The sequence below is a fragment of the Scylla paramamosain genome, chromosome 7 (assembly GCF_035594125.1).
Source record: "Scylla paramamosain isolate STU-SP2022 chromosome 7, ASM3559412v1, whole genome shotgun sequence".
NCBI classification, from domain to species: Eukaryota; Metazoa; Arthropoda; class Malacostraca; order Decapoda; family Portunidae; genus Scylla; species Scylla paramamosain.
In genome coordinates, this window is record NC_087157.1 from 4,204,823 (window position 1) to 4,230,000 (window position 25,178).

Sequence of the window (25,178 nt, forward strand, 5' to 3'; positions counted from 1 at the left end):
GTTGCCACGCAGGAAAGGGAAGAGCAAGGTTGCTGTTTATTTCTAAGGATTAATGAGAAAAACTTACGTAATAGTTTGTCGTCACCTCACTTGCTGAGGAGGCATCGTTGTCCCTCCAGATACAAGGGAGGGAGTTACCACGGCTTGAAAATGCAGTTTCGGTATGTCTGTGCGCCGTGGGGGTTAGTACAGCATATAGTGGTCGTCGACCCACCACCTCCTTCACCACTCTGCCCCTTGCTGTAATTATCTTTGAGGCCGAAGTCCCTCGTGAAGCGATCACCAAACATTTTAATCATTAAGCAAAACGTTTCAGATGTTTAAGAAATATAGGAAAGTTATCTCATCTGGCCGCCAGGACAGATTGGATCCTCACACCAGTCTGTACTGCATGTATGGCAGTTAGTGTGCCCGCTGCCCCACCACCCGGCCAGCCCTCAGGCAGGACCTGTTTCCCTGCAACATGTGTGGAGGGGCGGCCACACCATCGCCCAGAGGGCATCAACAATTGCAAAACACGTCTCGTTACTGACAAACATACATTCACATCCGGTTACCAATCCAAGACCCCTTAACAGTGGCCTCGGGTCCTGCTCTGTCGTTAACGAGCGGCTGCGACCCTCCTCCACTCACAGCTGGGCGGGGTACAAAGCGAAGAGAGCTTACGACACTGCCTTGCAACATTTGCGTCCAAAGAGCGAGCAATCCCTGTCGGGGCGAGAGGTGGCGGTTGTCGTGTTTTATTCCAATGGAACGTGAAGGAGAACATTATTGTGGCGACACAATGTATAACTGTAAAAACGAAAGGGATATCAGGAACTTGCAAAACAATATGACTTGTGAAATCTTGCAACCAAAGCAAACACAAGTCCCTTCGTCCACCTGCTCACCTGCAGCGCACAATCCTACACGCCTGCTCTTTGACTCTGTTCATTACACACAAGAAAAAACAGTGGCGCGTCTTGTGTATGACACTAAAGGACAGCGACGAGCTTCTGGTGTTTGTATTCTGCAGCCCACGACTCTCGCCTCCCACGAACATACTACTAATGCGCACACCAGCCATGCGATGCTTTATGCCAGACCTCTCTCTGCAGTGACGACGCCTTGGTGGTACCGATGACTTTCCTTTAATGGTAAATCAAAATCATTATTTCCAGCGTCGTGCTCCAGACAAAGAGGGAGAGGCCTAAACAGCGGTAAGTCCACCACCCGCCTCGCCTCGCCTCTTCCCCGAGGCCCGGCCGTCCGGCGGGGGTCCGACAGCCTCCCAGTCAAACCCAACGAAGATAGATTACCGTCACACTTTCCTTGCGGAGCACACCTATAGCCTGTTATTTCCATTCTACCATCAGAGCAGCGACAAGTACTGCTGCCTCTCCACCACACGCTGGTTCATCGGGGAGGGTTCTATTTTATATATTCCGAGGGGGAAGGCAACCCCTCCTACGTTTCACTTGGACGCTGTTCCCACACCCGCATGGCGCCCCACTGGAGGGCCGTGACGGCGCGGTCAGACGTGCCTGGCGAGGTAAACCGATAAGCATCGCCCGTAATGGAGTGAGGCTGACGCACCCTCGTCCCTGCAGCGTGTCTGGCGGTGTGGGGCAGGAAGAAAAGTTTCTTCTACAGACCATGTGTGCGACGTAACACTGGTTGTCTTGAGGTGCTCATATTAGCACAACAGCTCGAACGCGTCGCTGTTCTCTTGGTATTTCACTTCAGTATTTCGCGTATGGACCAGAAACAAATATTTATGCTGGTCGCCTCGTGCCTAACCGCCCGCCACCCATCGCCGTGCAGGCTCTTCTGGGAACGCTCGTGATTCTCCCTCATGAACCGCTGTCACCCGAGGTTGTATTGAATTCAGGACAACACAGTAACTCAAGGCGGTGATCGAAAAGGTAGCAGCGCCACTGCACGCCACACTCACACCACACACTGAGTACAGCTGTGCCACGCCCAACATATTCTCTTTTTTATTTTACGCATCCTGTAACCCTTCGATCATTAATCATCCCGCCAGCCATAATGTCAGCATGAATAAATGAAATGATCATTACAACAATCTCTATTCTCGCCTTTAATTACTAATCACCTTGAGCCGCTGCGTAGTCAGTCATACCAATAACCACCTCCCCGGGACGACGACCTTCGCGGCCCCAGCACGCTGTGGGAACCTCGGCTAGGCCTCCTCCGTGTTAGGGAGTTAGGCCAGTGGGTCAGTCATCCGAGTCTAGCAGGTTCCTCCCTTCCTTTCTTGTTCCCTTCCCTCCCTTTTCTCTCATGCGGCGAGAGCGCGCGCGCGCGCGCGCGAGAGAGAGAGAGAGAGAGAGAGAGAGAGAGAGAGAGAGAGAGAGAGAGAGAGAGAGAGAGAGAGGCAGTGCACACGGCAGTGCGCCTTCGGGTGATAATGTACCTACGTATGTTTAAATAAAAAAGAGAGAGAGAGAGAGAGAGAGAGAGAGAGAGAGAGAGAGAGAGAGAGAGAGAGAGAGAGAGAGAGAGAGAGAGAGAGAGAGAGAGAGAGAGAGAGAGAGAGAGAGAGAGAGAGAATAAGACAAGATAGCCAGCAAGGTAAAAAAAAAAAGTAGGTTTTGTCATCACCTTCATTATCACTCTTACATGGCCGTGTTATAGATCAGACTTAAAGCATTGTAACCGAGGAAATTATGTTCAACAGGAGGAGGAGGAGGAGGAGGAGGAGGAGGAGGAGGAGGAGGAGGAGGAGGAGGAGGAGGAGGAGGAGGAGAAGGAGGAGGAGGAGGAGAAGCAGGAGAAGGAGGAGGAGGAGGAGGAGAAGGAGGAGGAGGAGGAGGAGGAGACTATTAAAGTGATGACATTCAAAAACCTAATTCCAGACTTTTATTATATTTTTATCTCCCCGAGGCAAACAAGTAATTATAAAGGGCAAAAAAAAGTTCCACCCTAAAAAAATAAATAAAAAAAACAATAAAAAAATAATAAAAAGTAACGCAATATAATATTTCTTGTTAAGAATAATTATCTTGTTACCTCGCAACAAACAACTCAACTTTACATGCTTACCAAGATATAAAAACAAGAATCTCCATATTATTAATCTAACAAGGTAAAAAGTTGGAAAGAAAACAACCAAGTTAACAAACAAAGAGGTCACATACACACACACACACACACACACACACACACAAAGGATGACTCCGTGTCAGCGCATTCAGCATTACTATACACAAGGCAAGGAAAGAGGAATGAAAAGAAATCACCGCTAAGGGCCAAGCTAAGATTCTTTCAGTCGCCGCCTTCATGACACACTTCCCAGCCCCGGTGACGGCCTTAATGGGTGCCAGAAATACCGGAGCCGAACCCTGCAAGCCAGTGGGAATCAAGAGCTGAAGTCTCCTGTGTGAACTTAGACGACGATGAAATGGTCTTGGGAAGAGAGAGAGAGAGTCAGTGACCTTACTATAAGTTAATACGATACTTGAAATGGTTCGCGGACATGACACCCGAAACATCAGCAGCAACAGCAGCAGCAGCCACGACAAGAAAACCTCGCCATACTGAACTGGAGACAAGGAGAGGCACTCGTAACACACAAGCAGACGAGAGTATCAAGTGAGTGTGTGTGTGCAGGGGGAGGGAGGGGAAAGTAAATAAAACTACATGGTAAGGAACAAGAGTCACCCCGTCGAGTCTAGAGTTTTCTACTTCTTTCCGCTCCCGTCGCCGCAGTATTAACCATATCCTGCTACGTGGAGGAGTTTAATACTATCGCGAACGGCCAAGGGAAGGGAAAGGGGGATATTAATACTATGGCCGTAACACTCTTTCCTCTAACCTGGCACAAGGCTAGGCGGCGAAAGCAAACGGAGCAAGAGGAGGAAAAGAGTGTGAAAACCTCGTTAAAATTTTTCGCTGGGTCACACAACTATTCTGAGAAACATGACGAAACATGATCCACTCAGGCAAATACCAGTACATTCTCACCTCAAACACCTCCCCTATCGCCACCATAACCACCATTGCCACCATCACCTCCATCACCTCCACATCACCACATCAATCAGAACAAGGCCACCGTGACTCAACCTGTCCACATACTCGTACTCCACCCCTGCGTCCACTCCAAGCACTCATTTTCCCGCTAGAAATGACGCCAAACACCTAAACATCCGTTCCCGTTTGGTCTGCGCTGCCGAGTCACTGCTGGGGGTCACGGTAAGACGGTGTGCGGGCATGGTCGTGGGACGCGCCTTAGGGAGGAACGACTCTCTCTCTCTCTCTCTCTCTCTCTCTCTCTCTCTCTCTCTCTCTCTCTCTCTCTCTCTCTCTCTCTCTCTCTGTTGATAACTAATTGTTCGATATCGACGGATGATTATACCAAAATATTTGCTTTCATCTTCAGACTGATTTATTTACCTTCTGGATGTGTGTGTGTGTGTGTGTGTGTGTGTGTGTGTGTGTGTGTGTGTGTGTGTGTGTGTGTGTGTGTGTGTGTGTGTGTGTGTGTGTGTGTGTTTGTGTGCGTGCTTCCTTGGCGTGCACAGAAGCATAAAAGCAGCGACAACATTCCCTCATCTAAGGTCACTCCGAGTTTCACGCCTGATGTCACGGCGGGGCAGAAACTCCAGCAAAACCATGGAAGATTTCACCCTTAATTATTGTTCTCTCTCATATATCTTGCTTTTTTATCACACTTTTTTTCTTTCACACAGGATACAAGAGAACATTAAGAGAGAGAGACGTACATATTTTGGGGCCATTTAAGTAAACATTTTATGAACATTAATATCAAGTTGCGCTCATTTTCATAAGATAAATGAAAAAAAAAAGAAAAAAAAAATCCAGTCTATTTTTTACTTTTATTGGACTTCCTCTTCCATTTCTCTACCTCACAATGATTCCTGTTTTACTTTTACCTCCACTGGTCGTTCCTCTAGCGTGTCGATAAAACGCTATTGGAATTACAAACGTTTAAAGATATGAAACAGTATTTTTTTCTCCTTACGTTCTTCGCCGTCGGTCTTGCGAATTACGAGCAAGCCACAGTTAAAAAAAAAAAAAAAAGATGTGAGTTTAAGTGAGGGTGAAGAGGCTCTTGGATGAGGCAAATGAGGATGGATTTCTTCATGGAGAGGGAGAGAGAAAGAGATGGGGATGCAAGAGAGAGAGGGAGTGAAGATGGGGGAGTGAAATATTTTTTTCTGAGTGTAGAGGGGAGGGGAGACTGAAAGAAACTAAGTGAGGTGTTTTTCTAAGAGTGTAAGCAGGAGAAGATAAAAGAAGGGAAGTGAGGAAGGATGAAAGAAAGGAAGTGAGGTATTTTTAAGGGAGTGTAGAGGGGAGAGGGGAATGAGAGGAGGTAAGGATGAGGAGGGTTAAGAGTTAAGGGAGTGAATTAATCCTTTGACTGCCATTTTATCCATCTTTCCTTAATTACTCTGAGACACCTTTACTTGTTCAATAGCCACCTCCAATCTTTAAACAGGGTAAAAATTGCAAAAACCGATTCTTTTTCATCCCTAACTTTTTTTTTTTTTTTGTAGATTTTTATACAGATTTAATGAATTGCTGCTGTTGCTGTTAATTGTTTCGTATCGGAGTGAAAGGGTTAAAGGGAATAAGGATGAAGGATGGGATGCAGGATGTGGGCTTGGGATTGATGGGCTGGAAAAAGATAAGGGCGAGATATGAATGTCAGGGGATATGGTGGCGAGGGAAAGGGAATGAGGGTGAGGCAAGCAAGTGAGTGGGTATGGTGAGGGGTGAAGTGAGAGTGAGAGTGAGGGTGGGATGTGCGGGTAATGAGTGGATGGGGGATGTGGATGGGGGATGTGACAGCCTAATGGGGAAGTTTGTCTGTTTTTTTGAATATTGAATGATGATTTTTTTTTATGTGGACTTGAAGAAGAAGAAGAACAAGAAAAGAGCAAAAAAAAAAAAAAAAAAGAACAAGAACAAGAAACTAGACTAAATACATGGACATAAACACCTCCAATTTAACTAATTTTCAAAACACAAACAAACCATTTCTATTTATATACATTACCACTATTATATCCCTCATCACCTCTACTACGTCACCCCCCCCACCACCAACACCACTACTACCACCCCAATTAACAACTTTACAGTCTTCACCACCACCACCACCACCACCACCATCAGCAAACCCAGGCCGGACAGTGATGACACCTAGCTAAAGTCATCACAAAAACGAGCAGCGCGTCACCACACAGTGAACATCACCATCATCATCACCGCCAGTACGTTACCACACTCACTCACTCACCGCTGCCTTCTTATGTCTGTCAGTCAGTCAGTTGGTTATTAAGTCAGTCAGTCAGTCTCTCTCTCTCTCTCTCTCTCTCTCTCTCTCTCTCTCTCTCTCTCTCTCTCAAGGTGATTTCGTGGTGAGGTGAAACCTTCTGATGACTCTTCTTCCCTTCCTCCCCTCTGCATGCAAAGAGGAGGAGGAGGAGGAGGAGGAGGAGGAGGAGGAGGAGGAGGAGGAGGAGAAAAAAAAATGACAGTTGGGATGTAACACAGGAGAGGAGTGAGAAAAGAGAGCGTGTGAAGGAGGATGCAAGGAGAGGGGAGGGGGACACACACAGGGAGGGAGAATGGGAGAGGAGAGATAAAGAGAGAGGGAGGGAGGGGATATAATACTGGTGAAGCCCCTATGGTATCGCCTTTACATACTGGCATGATGGAGGGGCGGGAGGAGGAGAAGAGATGGAGGTAGGGAGGGAAGGAGGAGGAGAGATGCGGAGGAAAAGTACGGGAATAAAGGGAGGGATGGAGACTGTAATAAAGTGATAAAGAGAAGTGTAAAGGAGCGAATAGGGAAGATATAATAAACAAAAAGGATTTAGCTTATGAAGAAGGTAAAGGATGAGAGAGAGAGAGAGAGAGAGAGAGAGAGAGAGAGAGAGAGAGAGAGAGAGAGAGAGAGAGAGAGAGAGAGAGAGAATAAGAAGAGATGTTTGTAGTAGTGTTGCAGTGGTGTGGTGAGATGCAGGTGGTGGGTCTTCACTGGTCTTCCCTGTGGTATACCCCGTGCACACCTGATCCCCGCTCCCTGCACGAAACGATGCCAGGTAAACAGTGAATTAATTAGCGACACGTATCAGTTTTCGTGCGATAGGAAGGAACCCTTATTGGTATTTTTGTCAACGTTCAGAGAGAGAGAGAGAGAGAGAGAGAGAGAGAGAGAGAGAGAGAGAGAGAGAGAGAGAGAGAGAGAGAGAGAGAATAATGGTACAGGTGGTGAGGTACAGGTTATCATTGTAGTGTCGAGGACAAAGTGAACGAATTACAAACATTCTCTCTCTCTCTCTCTCTCTCTCTCTCTCTCTCTCTCTCTCTCTCTCTCTCTCTCTCTCTCTCTCTCTCTCTCTCTCTCTCTCTCTCACTGAACACACATTGCACAATAATCTTTCGCTCTAATAAACACGAACTGAGTGTTGTCTTTTACGTCTATTCCTTTCTTCCCCTTCTGTACCATCTCTTATAGTCCTCCTCTTCCTCCTTTTACTGCTTCTCCTCCTCCTTTTGCTTCTCCCTCCGGTACGAGACACAAATTCCTTCCCACGTTCCATGTCACCTACCCCGAGCTGCGCCTCTTACTCAACACTATCAGCCTTTCTCTCCCCATCTCCAAGACCCGGTAACTGGGAGAGGTAGAGGCCCCATGTACCTCTCCCTTCACTCTTCTCCCACACAAACACCCACACTCACGCATACACATACCACACGCTATCGAGACACTTCATTCACACCTAGATAAGTGGTCCTGCGCATGCGTGTTCCATTTGCCCTTCAGTAATCTGGTTTTCGTTGTTTTATTGAGCAACTCACGAATCACTCCCTGACTCCCTGATTCCTCCGCTTGCCCGCCCTTAACCCGCAAGCCGCGTGAAGTTGGAAGCCTCGGTATATCAGGGTCACGGGCACTGACTGTGTGTGCGGATGTTTTTGCGTGAGTGAGGAGGAGCAGCAGTAGGAGGAGGATGAGGAGGAGGTGAAGAAGGAAGAATAAGAAAGAGGATGAGATGCAGAATGCCGCCGATTGGTGCTGAGGAATATGAAAAAAAAAAGAAGAAGAAGAATGAGAATGATAGAAATAAAAGTTGTGGCTGCAATGAGGGGTGTGGCCAGAGGGGTGGGGCGGGATGGACTGAAATAGGGAGAGGAGGAGGAGGAGGAGGAGGAGGAGGAGGAGGAGGAGGAGGAGGAGGAGGAGGAGGAGGAAGACTTCTGCCACATCCTCTAGCATTATACTGATTCTCTCTTCATCTCATTAAAGTAAACAATATTATGAAACACTTTGAAATGAGAGAGAGAGAGAGAGAGAGAGAGAGAGAGAGAGAGAGAGAGAGAGAGAGAGAGAGAGAGAGAGAGAGAGGTGAGAGGCTGTCATGTGTGTGAGCGGCGTGGGAGTGAGAAAAGAAACGGAGTGATGGAGAGACGTGGGGCCACCTCTACACCGTCTAGCCTCGAGAAGCGAACAAGAGGTGAGTGAGAGGTGAGTGAGAGGTGCATGGCCAAGTCCCGCTGCTCCTGCCTCTCTCACACACCAGCCTGGCCTCATCACCGGCGGGAGGAAGGTGCGGGAAGGAGCGGGAGGAAGGCACATGTAAACACTAGCTATATGAATGCTAATGAGGGAGGGGGTGGATGAAGGAGGGAGGGAGTGTAGGGCAAGGTAGGTGATGGACCCCAAACCACACTGCGCCATGACCTAGTGAGGGGTTGGAATGGTGGGGCAGGAGCATCACAACCCTTTATGTGGTTCGCCTCTATATCTGTAACTCTGCATCTCTTTCCAGCCCTCTCTCCCTTCCTAACTCACTTTCACGGCCCGATGCAAGGTCGTGGAAGATGGGGAAGGCTAGGGAAGGAAGGGGGGAGTTGGGGAGGTGAGTTATTGCAGTGGTTGGGGATGGGGAGGCAGCAACACCGGTTCAGGTATTATTTGCCGCCATCCTGGTCTCCCTCATCATCCTCTCCCCTTTCCCTTTTCTCCCCCATTATCATCTCCCCATCCGTTTCCATCTACTCTTTCATAAAAATTTGTTGTTAGTCTCACACTTGGCTTATTTCACTCGCCTCTCTCTCTCTCTCTCTCTCTCTCTCTCTCTCTCTCTCTCTCTCTCTCTCTCTCTCTCTCTCTCTCTCTCTCTCTCAGCTTCTATTATCAAAGATTCTGAGTCGAAAATCACAAAAGGAAGGCAAGAACCGTGATACCCTTCTCTCACTTCCTTCCCTTTTCTCTTCTTTTTCACGTTTGCATCCGTTTCCTCTTCCCACACGAGGCTGGTACTGCTGCTGCCTTTGTTGTTACTGCTGACATCACTGCCATTTAAAAACAGGGATAATAATAGCGTTACAAAACCGTCAGTACCACCACCACCACCACCACCACCACCCCTATCACGCCTCGCCATAAAACACCATGACAATACTATTAACCTTGACTATCTATGTCTTCCCTCCCTGCTATAACAGTCCTATATCACCTACGTACTATATAATAATCCCCCCCTCTCTCTCTCTCTCTCTCTCTCTCTCTCTCTCTCTCTCTCTCTCTCTCTCTCTCTCTCTCTCTCTCTCTCTCTCTCTCTCTCTCTCTCTCTCTCCTGTGTGTGTGTGTGTGTGTGTGTGTGTGTGTGTGTGTGTGTGTGTGTGTGTGTGTGTGTGTGTGTGTGTGTGTGTGTGTGTGTGTGTGTGTGTGTGTGCGTGCGTCAAGAGTGAAGGGAAAGGGGAGGAAGAGAGAGAGAAGGGGGAGATACCTCTGTGTGGGAATCCGTGCATGAGAGAGAGAGAGAGAGAGAGAGAGAGAGAGAGAGAGAGAGAGAGAGAGAGAGAGAGAGAGAGAGAGAGAGAGAGAGAGAGAGAGAGAGAGAGAGAGATGGAGGAGGGTGAGAGGAAGGGAAGGAGGGAGGGAGAGGAAGTGAGAGGTAAGTGAGGATGGAGATGAGGAAAACAACAATGTCCTCGTGGGAAAAAGAGAGAAAGTGAAAGTGAGATGAGCGGATGAAGATGAAAAAGGAGGATGGAGGAAATCATCAGAGGTACGGTATGGAGGAGGAGGAGGAGGAGGAGCAGGAGGAGGAGGAGGAGGAGGAGGAGGAGGAGGAAGAATAGGTTAAAGGGCATAATTTTTCTGACCATGGGCTGTTTAGTTTACATATTTTCCATTACGCGGACGTCAGAATGGCGAGGCATAGGTCTCTCTCTCTCTCTCTCTCTCTCTCTCTCTCTCTCTCTCTCTCTCTCTCTCTCTCTCTCTCTCTCTCTCTCTCTCCTGCCACACCTAAAGCCGCGTCCGTGACCTCCCAACCCTTCTTCCCTCGCTCCGTCCCTCCGTTCCTTCCTTCCCTCCGAGGCTCCATAACCCCGCTGCCGCACAAAGTGCTCATTCACTCGCACACTCGGTGGTCCGCGTGATATCGAGAGAAGGATCTTGACACTTGAGCCTGTCTTGCTTGGCGGAGTTCTTAGGCCTGAACGAGACGCGGCCAGATGTTGTTTGTGAGTAGTGAGAGAGAGAGACGCACCAACAGCCAGCCTGACAGTATGGCAGGGATCTACTAAGGGTGTATGTAATGTGTATATTTTTCTTTGTTTGTGTACTTTGTGTATTCGTGTGTACCCATTAAATGTATGTATGAATATTAAAGAAAGTATTGATTTTTTTCTTTCAGCTTTGATCTTAATGAAGGTTTTTTTTTCAATCATTATTATTATTTTTTTGTTTTACATTTAAAGGGTCATGAGAATACTGAGCCTTTAATTCCGCTAGTGTTAGAAATATATCGATAATCATTATAAAACAAATAATGGTATTCGTGTATAATATAAAATAAAGTAATAATAAAACTTCCAAAGTAGAGATTATTCGCAGAACTTTTTCCCCTCGCATTACAATACAATGGTGGTGCAAAAAAAGAGAAAAAGAGTTTACAATGCAGTGAATAACGATTTTCATATTGCATCAGTGCCTTGCGGTCTCATCCTCCCTCCCTCCCTCTCTTCCTTCCTTCCATACCGGGCGAATCACACGGCAGGTTTGGTCACAGCTCGCCTGGTGGTGGGTACATCTGGGTCATCGCTCGCCTCGCAGTATTTCCTTAACGGCACCAACGCTTCTCGGATACAAACACGGGTGAGTAAGTGCTAACACACGTAAGCACGTAAAAGCTTAAACCCAATCAGCTGTGGAATGGGAAGATGATTACTAATGCATAACCACACATCGGTAATGCCACTGAGCGAAGGTGAGTCTGGGTTACCTGTGCACTACTTTGAGGGGACACGGAAGCCTGGTGACTGCGAGGAACAAGTGGACAGGTGGACAGGACGAAGAGAGGCTGAGGATGGAGAGGGAGTTGGGATACTTGCAGCGTACTAAAGGGAGGGGGAGTGAGGGAGGAGAGGTGTACGTAATGGCGACTAGGAAGGGAGAATGGTGCGATTAATGGTGAGAGAGAGAGAGAGAGAGAGAGAGAGAGAGAGAGAGAGAGAGAGAGAGAGAGAGAGAGAGAGAGAGAGAGAGAGAGAGAGAGAGAGAGAGGATGAAGTAAGGTGCAATCGATAGCATTACATCGACTCTCAGCTTACTGACGCCTTGTGTGAGACAGGCAGGACGCAGGTGTCGGCAGGATGGTATTCCGGGGCCCGTGCGTGAATGACAAGCGATTGAACAGACAGGAGGGAAAACACAAGGAAGAGGAGAGCAATACAAATGGAGGGATACTATGAAGAACAGTGAAGAAAGGTACCGTGTCCTGATGGCTATCTCGGCATTATTCACGCCTCTATTCATTAATCACTGAGCCACGAAGGTCAAGGAATGTATTATGTATTCCAGGAGACACTGAGACAGATGAGATGATTTATGCTCGGCGCCCTGACACAGAGGGACGATCAGCTGATGTGACACACAGTTTATGAAAGTGACGAGGCGACGACGGGCGTGACGGGGGAGGCGGGGATGACGGTCAGCGGCGGAGGCGGTGGTGAAGGAAGAGAAGTGTAACATGAGAGGGAGTGTAGATGGCTCAGCTCCACCACTACCACCACCACCACCACCACTACCAGAACCCTACCATCCCCACCACCACTACTACGACCACAACAGCCGCAGAGGCACGATAACGCTGGGAAATAGTTATATACATATTCACAGACGCACATAAATATTTATATTCATATACATAAATACATGTTTCTAGCGTCCGCACTTCCCACGCGGATGAGAGAGAGGCTGCGGGCGTTCACAGTTCACCTCAAGAAATTATTTTAAGTTAAAGCTCATGAGAACAAGTAGTAGTAGTAGTAGTAGAAGTAGTAGTAGTAGTAGAGTTTCAAGGGTACAACAGCTCACAGTGAAACGTAATATCATGCAAAATTTGAGCCCTCTATAAAAAACACAGCAAAAAATATACGTTTTATTGTTCATTCTTCGATTCCTTAGTACCTAAAACTTTTCACGATAAACAGCTGCCATAACTTCACTGAGGCAAATAATAAAAACACGGAGGATAACTTGCAGTAATTACATTGATAACACGCCCCTCCATCCCCCCTCCTCCTGAAGTCTACCTCGACTGTCCAAACATAACTCTATTCTTCCCTTACCTTAAATCGCACGCTGGACTCACCTCCCTTCCTTGCTGTTTGGGTTGGATTGGGTACTATAGAATCAGCGGGTATTACTAGGCAGCACTGTGTTCTACTGGCGGTGTGTGACTCGATCTTAAGCAGAACACCAAACCAATGGCTCCCTGGTGTCCAACTTTGTGTGTGTGTGTGTGTGTGTGTGTGTGTGTGTGTGTGTGTGTGTGTGTGTGTGTGTGTGTGTGTGTGTGTGTGTGTTCTAACCCCCCCATCGCCAGTCAGGTATACTCACACGCCTCGTCAGTACACATAATCCGTTAACAGTCTCCACACTGACCTGCAATAGAAAGGAAAAAGAAAGCTATTAGTACGAAATAAAAGTGTGATTGTTGCATGAATAATAGTTGCATGAATAACTGACATTACCACACGGGCACATGTATGAATGGTGTATTATTGTTAGTGTGCAATAATGAACGTGGCAACATTGACTTAAGATTATAATAACAAATAAATCAGTTTTCACATCGTCACCAAACCCCAATTTGCAGTGTAGAAAATGTGCAGGTTTATTTATTTCATCTATTCTCTTTTGCGTCGCGTGTTGAAGTAATCAAGGTGAAACACACACACACACACACACACACACACACACACACACACACACACACACACACACACACACACACCAGCCGTTACCAAGAGAAGACAACCACATAAAAATATACAACACTGCACGAGCACACACACACACACACACACACACACACACACACACACACACACACACACACACACACACACTGACACAGAAGTTTCATTCGGTTACACTTTCTAGATACGCCTGATGTTTCGAGTCGTTACACAAGTGAGAGAGAGAGAGAGAGAGAGAGAGAGAGAGAGAGAGAGAGAGAGAGAGAGAGAGAGAGAGAGAGAGAGAGAGAGAGAGAGAATCTGTTTAATGTTTTGTCTTATTATCAAAATATTCTCTCTCTCTCTCTCTCTCTCTCTCTCTCTCTCTCTCTCTCTCTCTCTCTCTCTCTCTCTCTCTCTCTCTCTCTCACAGACGGCTGCATTCTTGGCTTACTTGTGTGTCAATATCATCACAACGGAAATTGACTCCACTTGCCAACCCGGAACGGAGTCACCAAAGACACAGGTGACGGGGCCTTACTCACCACACTTGGGCTACACCTGGCTAGCGCACACACACACACACACACACACACACACACACACACACACACACAACACATACAAAGCGAGACAGGCAGATAGATAGATACATAGATAGATAAATAGATACATACATAAGTAGCCAGATGGATACATAGATAGATATTTTATTGACTACAAAACAATATACAGCACAATTCCAATAACTAGCATGGTCCGGCAAATTTCTCTTGCACTAAACGCACTAGATATAAGTAAAACATTAGAAACATACAACACACACACACACACACACACACACACACACACACACAAAGAGGGAAGGTTTCCGTATTGCATCATCATCATAATCATCATAAGTTCCTTGAAAACACAAAACTACGCAAGTATTATATTGTCATGTAAGAAAAAAAAAAAAAAAAAATAACAGTAAAAATATTATCACTGTAAATAGAAAAAAAGACACCTAAAGATACTGCGTAAGGAAAAAAAAAACTAAGGATTAAAAAATGTACCTACGTTAATTAGTTGTATATTATTATTATTATTATGATTATTATTATCATTATTATTATTATTATTATTACTGTGGGTGTCGTTGCTATTATTGTTGCTGTTGTTGTTGTCAGTGGTGTGGGAGCGGCCAAGGCTCAGGCACCACTCACAAGGCTTCATACATAATGCGGGGAGAAAAACACGAGGAAGAGGAAGGAAGGCATGTGGAAGGTGACTGGGAACGGTGAGAAGGTGGAAGAATAGGGGAAAAAAAAAAGGAGGGAAAGGAACAAGGATAAGAAGCAGCACACAAATAGTAATAATAGGAGGAGGTAGGAATAGGAGCAGAAGGAAAAAGAAACTAGATGCAGAGGAGGAAGAAAATGAGGAAACAAAATATTCAGTAGCATCCTTACATGGAAACAAGTACTGGCACAGATAAGGAAACAGACACAAACTTCCTGGGGACACACACACACACACACACACACACACACACACACACACACACACACACACATTATATTTAGACAACTCAGAGGAAAAAAAAGCTGACAAAAATAGTAAGAAACGGCAAAAATAGACCGGCTACAGAGAGTCTATTTTACCTGCACTATTTAACGCACCTTTGTGACCAAGTCGGAGCCGTATAAGTGTTGCCAGTGTGTGCGTGTCGCGTCCTTGTCAGCGGGAGAGGAAAGTGGTTGTGTAACATCACGCGGCAGGCACTTCCCTCTCCACCCTCCTCGTCACTCCCATTTTTACTCCTTCCCTTTCCTTTTCTTCCCCACCTCCTCGCTTCTCCTCAATTTTCTTCCTCCTTCACTTTCCTTTTCTTCCCCGCCTCCTTGTTCTCTTCCTTACTCTTTCCTCCTCCTTCCCTTTCCTTCTCCTCCCCGCCTCCTCCTTGTTCTCTTCCTCCTCTTCCCCGCCTGCTCCTTGTTCTCTTTTTCTTGCTTTGGTTTATCTTTTATGTTCCTCTTATCTTGTCTCCTCCTTGTCGTGTTTTCCTTTCTTTTCTTTTTGGCCTTTCTCCTCTCCTTGTTTTCCTTCTTCCAATACTTCCTTATTTTCACCATATTCTTTTTTTTACTCATCATTAGCATTTTTCCTTCTTCCTCTGTCTTTTTCTTCTTTCTTTTCGCTCTTCCTTTACCTTCTCTTCTTCCTTTTTGTTCTCCTTTCTTACCCTCACCCTCGTCTCTCCCTTGTCTCTTTCCTCACTCCTCGCCAATAAGCTCCTCGACACCCGTACCTCACGTCTTCCCAGGCCGGCCAGTCTCCTCCATCACCCCGTGGACACCTGAGGGAACCACCGGGTCACCTCCCTGTACCTGGCGCCCATTAGGTGGTCTGAGGTTTCCTTTATACCCTCCCTTCCCCCAGCCTTGTCCAGCGCCTTACAGTCCCTGCACACCACACGCTTATTACCAACTTTCGCTTCCCAGTCTTCCGTGTGAACGTATATTTTTCTCCGTCCCCGTCGCTGCCGCGTCCCACAGCTAAAGTACGCCAGCCGTCTCGAAAAGCCCTCCTGTTGGCGCGTAATTATGATAAACAAATTAAGCGCCGGGCAATTAAGTAATTCAACGCTGGAAACTGCCGCAAATGGGGCTTTTGAGGGAAAACCCGACAGGAGCTGAGGGACTGAGGGGCGAGGGTTTCTTAACCACAGTGAAATAAGTTTCCGGTGGCGGAAAGTGGCGAGCAGCCCAGACGGCCAAAGACCCTCGTCCCGCCGGCCGCCTCTTTATGGCTCAACCCAAGGCACGAAAACACCGTCATCAGAAATACGAGACTCTTTCCACTCTACTTTACTGAAATACCTGTCTTGAAAAAATTCCGCGATGAAGTGACCACAGGCACTTCCCGGCGACCAGACATGACGCGCCGGCCAGCAGCGATCCCCGCTGGTGGTGTCTGTGTCCCAGCACCACCCAGGGCGCCGCCACGCCAGACCACCGCAAAGGAAAAGAAAAATATTTACACAACAAATATTCCTGGTGATCGTCTTTCCCAGACAACACACTCGGCAAAATTTACGTTCATGTTTAGCTCCATTACTGGTCACCGAGGACCTTCTGTAGCTGCGAGGGAGATAACGTAGCAGATAACGTTCCTACCGGCGCACAAGGAAACAAAAATGACCATGGGAAACCGCAACTAAGGGAATACAGAGGCGATATCAGATGCCGGACTCCCCACAATGACTTCCTTGTTCCCGCCCTGAGCTGCGGGCGAGGCACTGTCCAGGTGCGTGAAATAACACCTGAGGCACCGCGCTCGCTCGCCTGCCGCACACAACACCCTTTCCTCAGTCGCCGCCTGGAGCAGAAAATCGACAACTCCTGTAGTAGTAGTAGTAGTAGTAGTAGTAGTAGTAGTAGTAGTAGTAGTAGTAGTAGTAGTAGTAGTAGTAGTAGTAGTAGATGCAGCAGCAGTAGTAGTAGTAGTAGAAGCAGTTCAAATAATGAGAGAAGATATTGCTGTCGTAGTGGTATCATGCTTGTACTAGTGTGTGTGTGTGTGTGTGTGTGTGTGTGTGTGTGTGTGTTCGCCTGTCCGTTCATCACCACCCACCTGTACGATGATGACGAAACACAACACACTCAAGCGGCAAGGTACAGTCACGGCCTCTGATGACTCAGCGACTCAACCTCCGTCACCACCACCACCACCACCACCACCACTCCCAAGCCCCCAGCGAGACGTCCCAACACACCGCCTCGGGCTCATCACAAATCACTCGATGGCTCCTTAGGTAATATATTTCTACTAAACAGGTGACTCACACGAGACTTTTACTTTCCTTACCTGTGCTAAAATGTGAGTATGTGCGACACGACTCGACTGTACTTGAGTCATCGTGTGTGTGTGTGTGTGTGTGTGTGTGTGTGTGTGTGTGTGTGTGTGTGTGTGTGTGTGTGTGTGTGTGTGTGTGTGTGTGTGTGTGTGTGTGTGTGTGTCGCGTCCACCAAGTGAGTATAAAACTGGAGGAAGAATTTTCACCTGCCATTAAAAAAACAAAACAGGCGTGAAGAGAATGTCGTAACGTTCTCAGCAGTGAATGCTTGATAAGCCAGACACCCCATTTCTCCTCCTCCTCCTCCTTCTATTTTCTTCCACCCTGCCTCCCCCTGTTGTCCTCATTTTTACAAGTACCTTAAAAGGGCGACTACATGCTTCATCCACTCCCCCTACCCTCCCACCCTTCGGCCCCCTCCCCCCCACACACACACACATCATCATGCAGCCTTCGACATGGACACACTGAGTCACCGAGAGAGAGAGGGTCACTGTCCGCATAACACACACACACACACACACACACACACACACACACACACACACACACACACACACACACACACACACAATGCATCCCGCACCCCCTCTGAGCCAGCAGGAGCCACAGCTGGAGTCAGGTCATCCCGCAGGGTCACAGGCCGAGGTGGTCGCCATATGTGTAATCTCGTCATTCAGCTTAACAAGGACGTGATCCAGGAAGTAACGACCTGCCTTCACAGCCCTGGCCCTCCCTCAAGTTTCCCTTCCTGTCTGCCTGCTTCCCTCCCTCCGCAACCCTCTCCTACCCCTCCCCTCCCTTCATGACCCACAGGACCTCTCCCAGCAGAAGCAGAGAGCGCTGAACCTCGGCTATTGTCCTTTAAAACAAAAATTACAATATCCTCATTTTCGTTGCCAGAGTTTCCTGATACATCCAGTCTCGCGGTCGCCCTCAGAGCCTCTGCGGCGGGGAAGGAAGCACCTGTCCCTCCTCAGGTGCACCGGGGAGTTAATTACACTTCCTGACCAGGTGAGCTATGAGGGGGCAGGGACACAGGGTCGTGGGAATGTGACTGATGAATGGAGATGTATGGTGCCCCCTGGAGGATGTGACGTGAGACCATTAGTACGCATTACACCGCGTCGCCAGCAGGTTCATCTCGGGATATTACACCAAATTGCCCCGCCACCCAAGAGAAGATAGCGCGGCCAGGTAACGCGGGTTATGACAACACGGCAAGTGGATGAAGACCTTTAGTTCACCTTTCGGAAACAGAGATATTACTTAAATGAATACAATGGCGCTCTGAGGATAACGAGTCACGCAGTTAGGTTAAGTTAGGTAACTAGTCACAGCCGGATGGTAAGATGTACTACTGGCCATTACGGGAGTTATTTTACAGCACCAATTTGTTTCCATCACAATTTACTTCACAGGATTCCAAGTGACGTAGTTAATCGTTTAATTGCTATCTATGGCCGTCTTGTGTTGACACTGAGATCACTAATAAATTGTTTGGATAGACTTAAAGAAAAAATATATATACGAAGTCAAATTGATCTTTTCCTTAGCTACAGAAATAAATATCTAAGAAACTGTGGTACGAAAAAAAATAAATAAATAATGCAATTAAAGTTGTAGATGATCATGGGAAAGATTGACTAGCAGTGAAAAGGTTAACTAACACCAAACCAAGCACGGAGAGAAAAAAAAGCAATAAAAACACTTCAAAACTACTTACACTAATACTTACCAATACTAACAATAAGATTAACCAAGAAAACGAATCGAGGTCCAAATTAGTAAACCTCAAGTGGCAAATTGTAGCACTTACACAGAAAATCGTCCGGGTGATTGTTCCTAGCAGAGAGAGAGAGAGAGAGAGAGAGAGAGAGAGAGAGAGAGAGAAAACAGCTACTCACTCGATAACCTGACCTGAAGACACGACGCAAAACACGGCTCCTGACACTGGCGCTGATCAACTTAATCCCCAATCTCTAATCTCGAGTCTTGTTTGTACCACTTATGATATGCCTTAACGTGCCCTTCCTGCTGCCCCTCCTGCCCCTCCCCGCCCTCAGACACGCCGGAATGGGAGCAAGAACAGCCGTGTCAAGGAACGTGATGGGATGAGAAGGGAGGATGGAGAAAGAATGGTGGGAAAAATAATAATACCAAAAAAAAAGGTAGAGATGAGGGGCATAAGAAGAGGGGAGATAAAAAGAAGGGTGATGAGAGATTTGGGAAAAGGAAGAGAGAGGGGAAAGGAGGAGGAGGGTGAAGAGACGAGAGGGGATATTGTGAAAGTGATGAGAGGTGGAGGGTGGGAAAGGGAGGGAGAGGAAAAGACAATGGGTAGATGGAAAGCGTGATCTTAATTCTAAGGTTAACTTGGGGCAATAAAGGACATCCGGTGATAAATGAGAGAGAGAGAGAGAGAGAGAGAGAGAGAGAGAGAGAGAGAGAGAGAGAGAGAGAGAGAGAGAGAGAGAGAGAGAGAGAGAGAGAGAGAGAGAGAGAGAGAGAGAGAGAGAGAGAGAGAGAGAGAGAGACTACAATTAAAATTACAAAACCAAAAGAAGACAGTGGATGGTTGCGAAATAACGGAAGCAGGAAGGTTGATGGAATAAGGCACAAGAGGAAGAAGAAGAGGAGTATGAGCAAACAGGTGGTGGGAGCGTGGGACACACCAACATGTGCACAGGTGTTGAGATAAAGACAGACTACCAGGTACATGGAAACACCTGTCACCACACTTGTTACACACACACACACACACACACACACACACACACACACACACACACACACACACACACACACACACACACACAAAGATAGATATATAGATAGATAGATAGATAGAGAGAGAGAGAGAGAGAGAGAGAGAGAGAGAGAGAGAGAGAGAGAGAGAGAGAGAGAGAGAGAGAGAGAGAGAGAGAGAGAGAAACGAGACGAGGACAGATGAGGCGATGTGTGATAATCTCGAGCGTGAGGCGTGAAGGGCAGAGAGGGAGAAGAAAGGAATGAAGGAGGTGTATTAAAAGGGGGGAAGGGGAAGAAGGAGGAGGAGGAGGAGGAGGAGGAGCCACGTGGAATGTGGTGGAAGAACAGGAAGAGAATGGAACAAAGGGTGCGAGACTATAATAATTCTACATAATAACAACATCACAGAAGGAAAGAGAGCGGAGTGTAGCATAAATGTGTCCATGCTAAGATGATTGTATTGGTGGGGGAGAGGACATATAGAGACAAAAATGCAAGGAGACAGATGAAAAAGAGGGTCTCTGTTACAAGGGAGAGTGGGTGGGGAGGACACTTCTACTTTTCTGCCATCTCCATTAGTAGTTCACGAAGAGTAATCAAACAACCTAGAAGAAAACTAAAGCCCTAGTGTTGTCTGTTATCCTTTGCAGTTCTTTGTACAGGTGGGATGGTGGGATGCCGGGGAGGTGAAAGAGGTGGAGGAGGAGGAGGAGGAGGAGGTTAATGCCACTTCCTGCGGCTCTAAGAAGCACCTCGCTCCCCGCGCCCTGAACGCCTTGCTGATGATTGCTGCAATCTTATAAGAGAAAAACCAAAGCAAACACAACAGCCACGATTATTGTAACCTAATGGACCAACTAATGCCCCAAATGTACCTCGTTTACTTGTCACGACCTGAACTCCACTTTCTACAAGAATCGCAGTAGTAATCTGACAAATACACGTAACAGCGGCCTTCTTATAACTAAATCACGAAAATGTCACGTCATTCACCACATTTTCACACATTTAGTCCATTAGCTTCCATAAATGACTGTAATACTTGGAGGAAATCTTAAGAAGGTTACCACAAGGGGCAGTCTGAGGTCCCCGAGTAGCGATGCAGGGGGTGACTGGACTGTGGGCCAAGGATTGAACATATACGTTCCTTGCTGTCGACTGAGAAGGGAGTGGAGTGGCCGGGTGAGAGTGGTTCTTTACCTCATTCACCTCCTCCGCTACTACTACTACTACTACTACTACTACTACTACTACTACTACTACTAGTAATCAAACCTAACCTTTAACTACTACTTAGCTCCCAAGTCATCGTCATTTATCTAATTCTTAAACTGTTATGACATGTGAAACTTAATTAAATAAATGGTTGTTAGTTTAGAATGCAATATCGAAAGACACCACTGACAGAAATTATTGAGTAGTGTACCAGTGTTCAGTAAATTGGCTTAGAGCGGCTTCAGGTGAGTGAGTGATGGAAACGCAACACCGTAGATCCATTCTGCAGTTCACTAAAGTGTTAAGTCTCAGGTAAAGACATAGGTAGTACTTAATTAGCTTCCCAGTCACCGTCATGTATCTAATTCTTCAACCATTATGATATATCAGGCTTAATAAAATAATTGCATGTAAGTTTAGAGTTAATTTTCAAAGACATTAATGGCAGCAAGACGAATCCTTGAGTGCTAAAGAAAATTTAGTGCAATTAGTTCTATTCCTTCTCCGTAAAATCGTCATGAATTACCCCGTTAAGTGCCAATTGTCATATAGGCACTGGATGTAAGATTGCTGGCATTGCCTTTCTAAATTTCACAATGCAAAAGTTCATAAATATTTCCATTGTTGTGAACACTTGGAAGATCCTCCTAAACTCACTGTGCTTTCCTCTCTCTCTCTCTCTCTCTCTCTCTCTCTCTCTCTCTCTCTCTCTCTCTCTCTCTCTCTCTCTCTCTCTCTCTCTCTCTCTCTCTCTCTCTCTCTCTCTTTCAAGACAAACCCAAAGCCTAGAAGGACAAATATTATTACATAACACGCTCCGCTGCGGAGGCCGCCAGAGGGTTCTTTTTTCCCTCATTGTTAGTCCTTGGCGATCCTTCTTTACATAAACGATAAAAAAAGCAACGTCAGCAGGTGAGCGACGGGCGGCCAAGCAAGCTAAACACACGTTAGGAGACAAGTTTCCAGCATCAGGGGGATGAAACTTGAGAGAGAGAGAGAGAGAGAGAGAGAGAGAGAGAGAGAGAGAGAGAGAGAGAGAGAGAGAGAGAGAGAGAGAGAGAGAGAGAGAGAGAGAGAGAGAGAGAGAGAGAGAGAGAGAGAGAGAAACCTTTAATAACTCTCCCGAAAAAAAAAGTCACTATTTTAAAAGAATACAGCAGGACGTACATTTTTCCGTCTGCGCTGCTTTACTTTGGAATACTAGATGCAAAAATCAAACAGGTTATGCAAGAGTGGCTTAGAACAAACGGCGAGGCAATAGAGATGAGTGGACAATGTGGAGGAGGAGGTGGAATCATAGTGGCTGATAAGATAATGATAAAGGAGTAAGCCAGTAAAATAAAACAGGTAGCTAATAACAGCATGACCTCCAGTGGCTGTTAACTTCCAAACGTTAATGAAACAGACTGATCCACAATACCTCGAAGTCAACACAAGAGTAATCAGAGGAACTTCCATGATCACAGGAACCTCCGGCAGCGTCTCACCTTCCCCATCGCCGCCTGCACCTCATGGCCGGAAGCTGATAAGTACACGCCACTTGCTCCCCATCCTTGCTTCCCTTCACCCCTGCACCATTCCTCCCTTCCCAAGCTCCCAAGCCTCCTCTCATTCATAACTATTCTCCTCTTAAATATTCCACCTTTCCCTACTCACCACATCATCCTCAGTCCTTACTATTTATCCTACATCCTTTCTTCCTCCACACGACTCCCGCCAGTATCTTCCACATCCTCCTCTACATCTCCACATCCTCCTCTGCCAACATCTCAGCCCCGGGATCTCGCTAATGACGCGTAGCTGAGAATAAGCCAACAGACCAACCAGCCAGTTTTTGCAACCAACCAACTGCTGCGGGAAAAAGAACTGCACCCTGTTTTTTCTCCCTTCTTGCTCTTCTTTAACCTTCACTCAGTACGTGACAGCAATAAATGAATAAAACAATAACGAACTTCGCTCCCTCCATGCTGGTCATCACATGTGGGAGAACTGTAAGTGGGTGGTAATTAAGGTGATGGTTAGATCGGCTCACCTCAACGCCTCCAGGAAGGGGCGTCAGGTGTTGCTCGTCGTCTACTTAAGGACTTCAAGGTTCACACACTTCAGGCGCCTAATCACTCGATAACCAGAGGGGAGGAGGAGGAAGGGAGGAGGAGGAGGAGGAAGAAACGATTGGCTTTTTTTTTCCATTTCCTTTGCCTCTCCACCTCTCCCCAACATCCTCTCCATCTCCTCCCTCTCCCCCATCCTTCGTCACGCTCAGATCACCACATTCACCACTCCAAGCCTCGTTACACTCAGCAGTATCATGATGCTACACAAACCTTCCTTCGCTCACACCTGTCCCACACACCTCACAACTCTCACTACTCAACTCTCACTCCACATCCTCTTTCAGCAGGTTAAAGAACGAAGTTAAGTCGTAGCGTCTGTATATACATAAACTCTTTTGTGTGTGTGTGTGTGTGTGTGTGTGGAAGGGAGGTGGACGAAGTGGAGGTTAGGGAGTTTGTTCCCACGCTGTGACCAAAAAACCAGATCAGGACCCACACGTAGCCAATAAAGTTCTATTCCTTAAGATTTATACGTCCGCATACTACACACACACACACACACACACACACACACACACACACACACACACCTTGAAGAAATAATACCAAACCACCACAAGGTAAAAGAAATATCATACAAACCAAAACTATTCCAATAACAAAGAAGAAAAGCGAAAAAAAAGTGAAAAAAATAACAAAAACAAACAGACAAACTAACCCTAACTCTTGCTCTTCCCACCCAAAAATATGTCGAAATCCTGCAAATATATGACCGAATCCAACGACCTTTACTGTCAATCAACTTATGCACGGCAAGACTCCAACACACACACACACACACACACACACACACACACTCTCTCTCTCTCTCTCTCTCTCTCTCTCCCCTTGTCGTCATCCATACACACACACACACATACATTCACCAAGGCAAGCACTGAGTTAGGTTGCAGCATTACGCCAGCCTCCAGATACGTGTTGATATGTTTGCCACGCGCACTGAACAGTAAACAAAAGGCCGATGTGTGGTTGTATGCATGTAGACAGCTCTCTCCCTTTCCTGCTTCCTCCCTCTCTCTCTCTCTCTCTCTCTCTCTCTCTCTCTCTCTCTCTCTCTCTCTCTCTCTCTCTCTCTCTCTCTCGCAAACAAAGGTCAAACTGTGGTTATACGAGTAGTAAGATTCTCTCTCTCTCTCTCTCTCTCTCTCTCTCTCTCTCTCTCTCTCTCTCTCTCTCTCTCTCTCTCTCTCTCTCTCTCTCTCTCTCTCTCAGCAAGGCCGCATGCAGCCCTTGATCTGCGGCTGATGAAGGAAAAAATACCGTAAAACAATGCCATCGAAGCCCTTCCAGCCTCCGTGAAAACAATTAGCAATACAATAAAATGGAAATAAAATAAAAAAGCATCGTAAACAGAAGCTAACGTGAATAAAAAAATAAAAAATCGATAACCTTCAATCTTATATACAGAAAAAATAAATAAATAAATAAAAAAAGATCTCTTCCTTTATAAATACAAGGACTAGAATGCGCTGAGGAAATATACAAACATCAATATACCTTACCGTGTTTGAATATGTATATGAAGAAGCGGATTCGTTCACTCGTATGTGTTTGCATGTAAGCATACGTAGACTTGTGAAGGATGTGCATACACGCTAATGTATTTATAACCGTGAGTAATTTGTCTATGATTCACAAGGTACATATCATAATCATAAACTTGATTATTTATGTTATTTTTTTCTTTACATGGTGATGGCGTTCTTTTAGTTAAACTGTATACTTAACATACTGTGCAAGACCTGCCCTCCATGATAAAGTCTTAGCATACAAATAAACATCCTATTCTAATTCTATATTCCAACGATGTCTGTCCTAAAGAGAGAACAAATAAAACAAACAAAAAGAGAGAGAGGGGGAGGAGGATATACAGTGGGTGAGAACAGAGACAGGAGGGAAAAAAGGGAGGAGGAGAACAGAGACAGGAGGGAAAAAAGGGAGGAGGGAAACAAAGAGGCGGAAGAACACTGCAGCTGCCTCCATCCTCCCAGAGAGCAGAAGGGACCAGCAGGAGAGGA

General features: G+C 46.5%; 1 protein-coding gene and 1 long non-coding RNA gene across 11 annotated transcripts in view; both read right to left on the reverse strand.

Annotated features, from left to right (window-relative positions):
- LOC135101930 (golgin subfamily B member 1-like) overlaps nt 1-25,178 on the reverse strand; it is a 282,995-nt gene that overhangs the window by 24,102 nt on the left and 233,715 nt on the right. The window lies entirely within an intron of this gene.
- On the reverse strand, nt 64-2,377 carry LOC135101929 (uncharacterized). Its single transcript, XR_010269467.1, has 2 exons — nt 891-2,377; nt 64-792 (listed from the first exon to the last, which is right to left on the reverse strand). It is a non-coding gene; the product is annotated as an uncharacterized LOC135101929 (long non-coding RNA).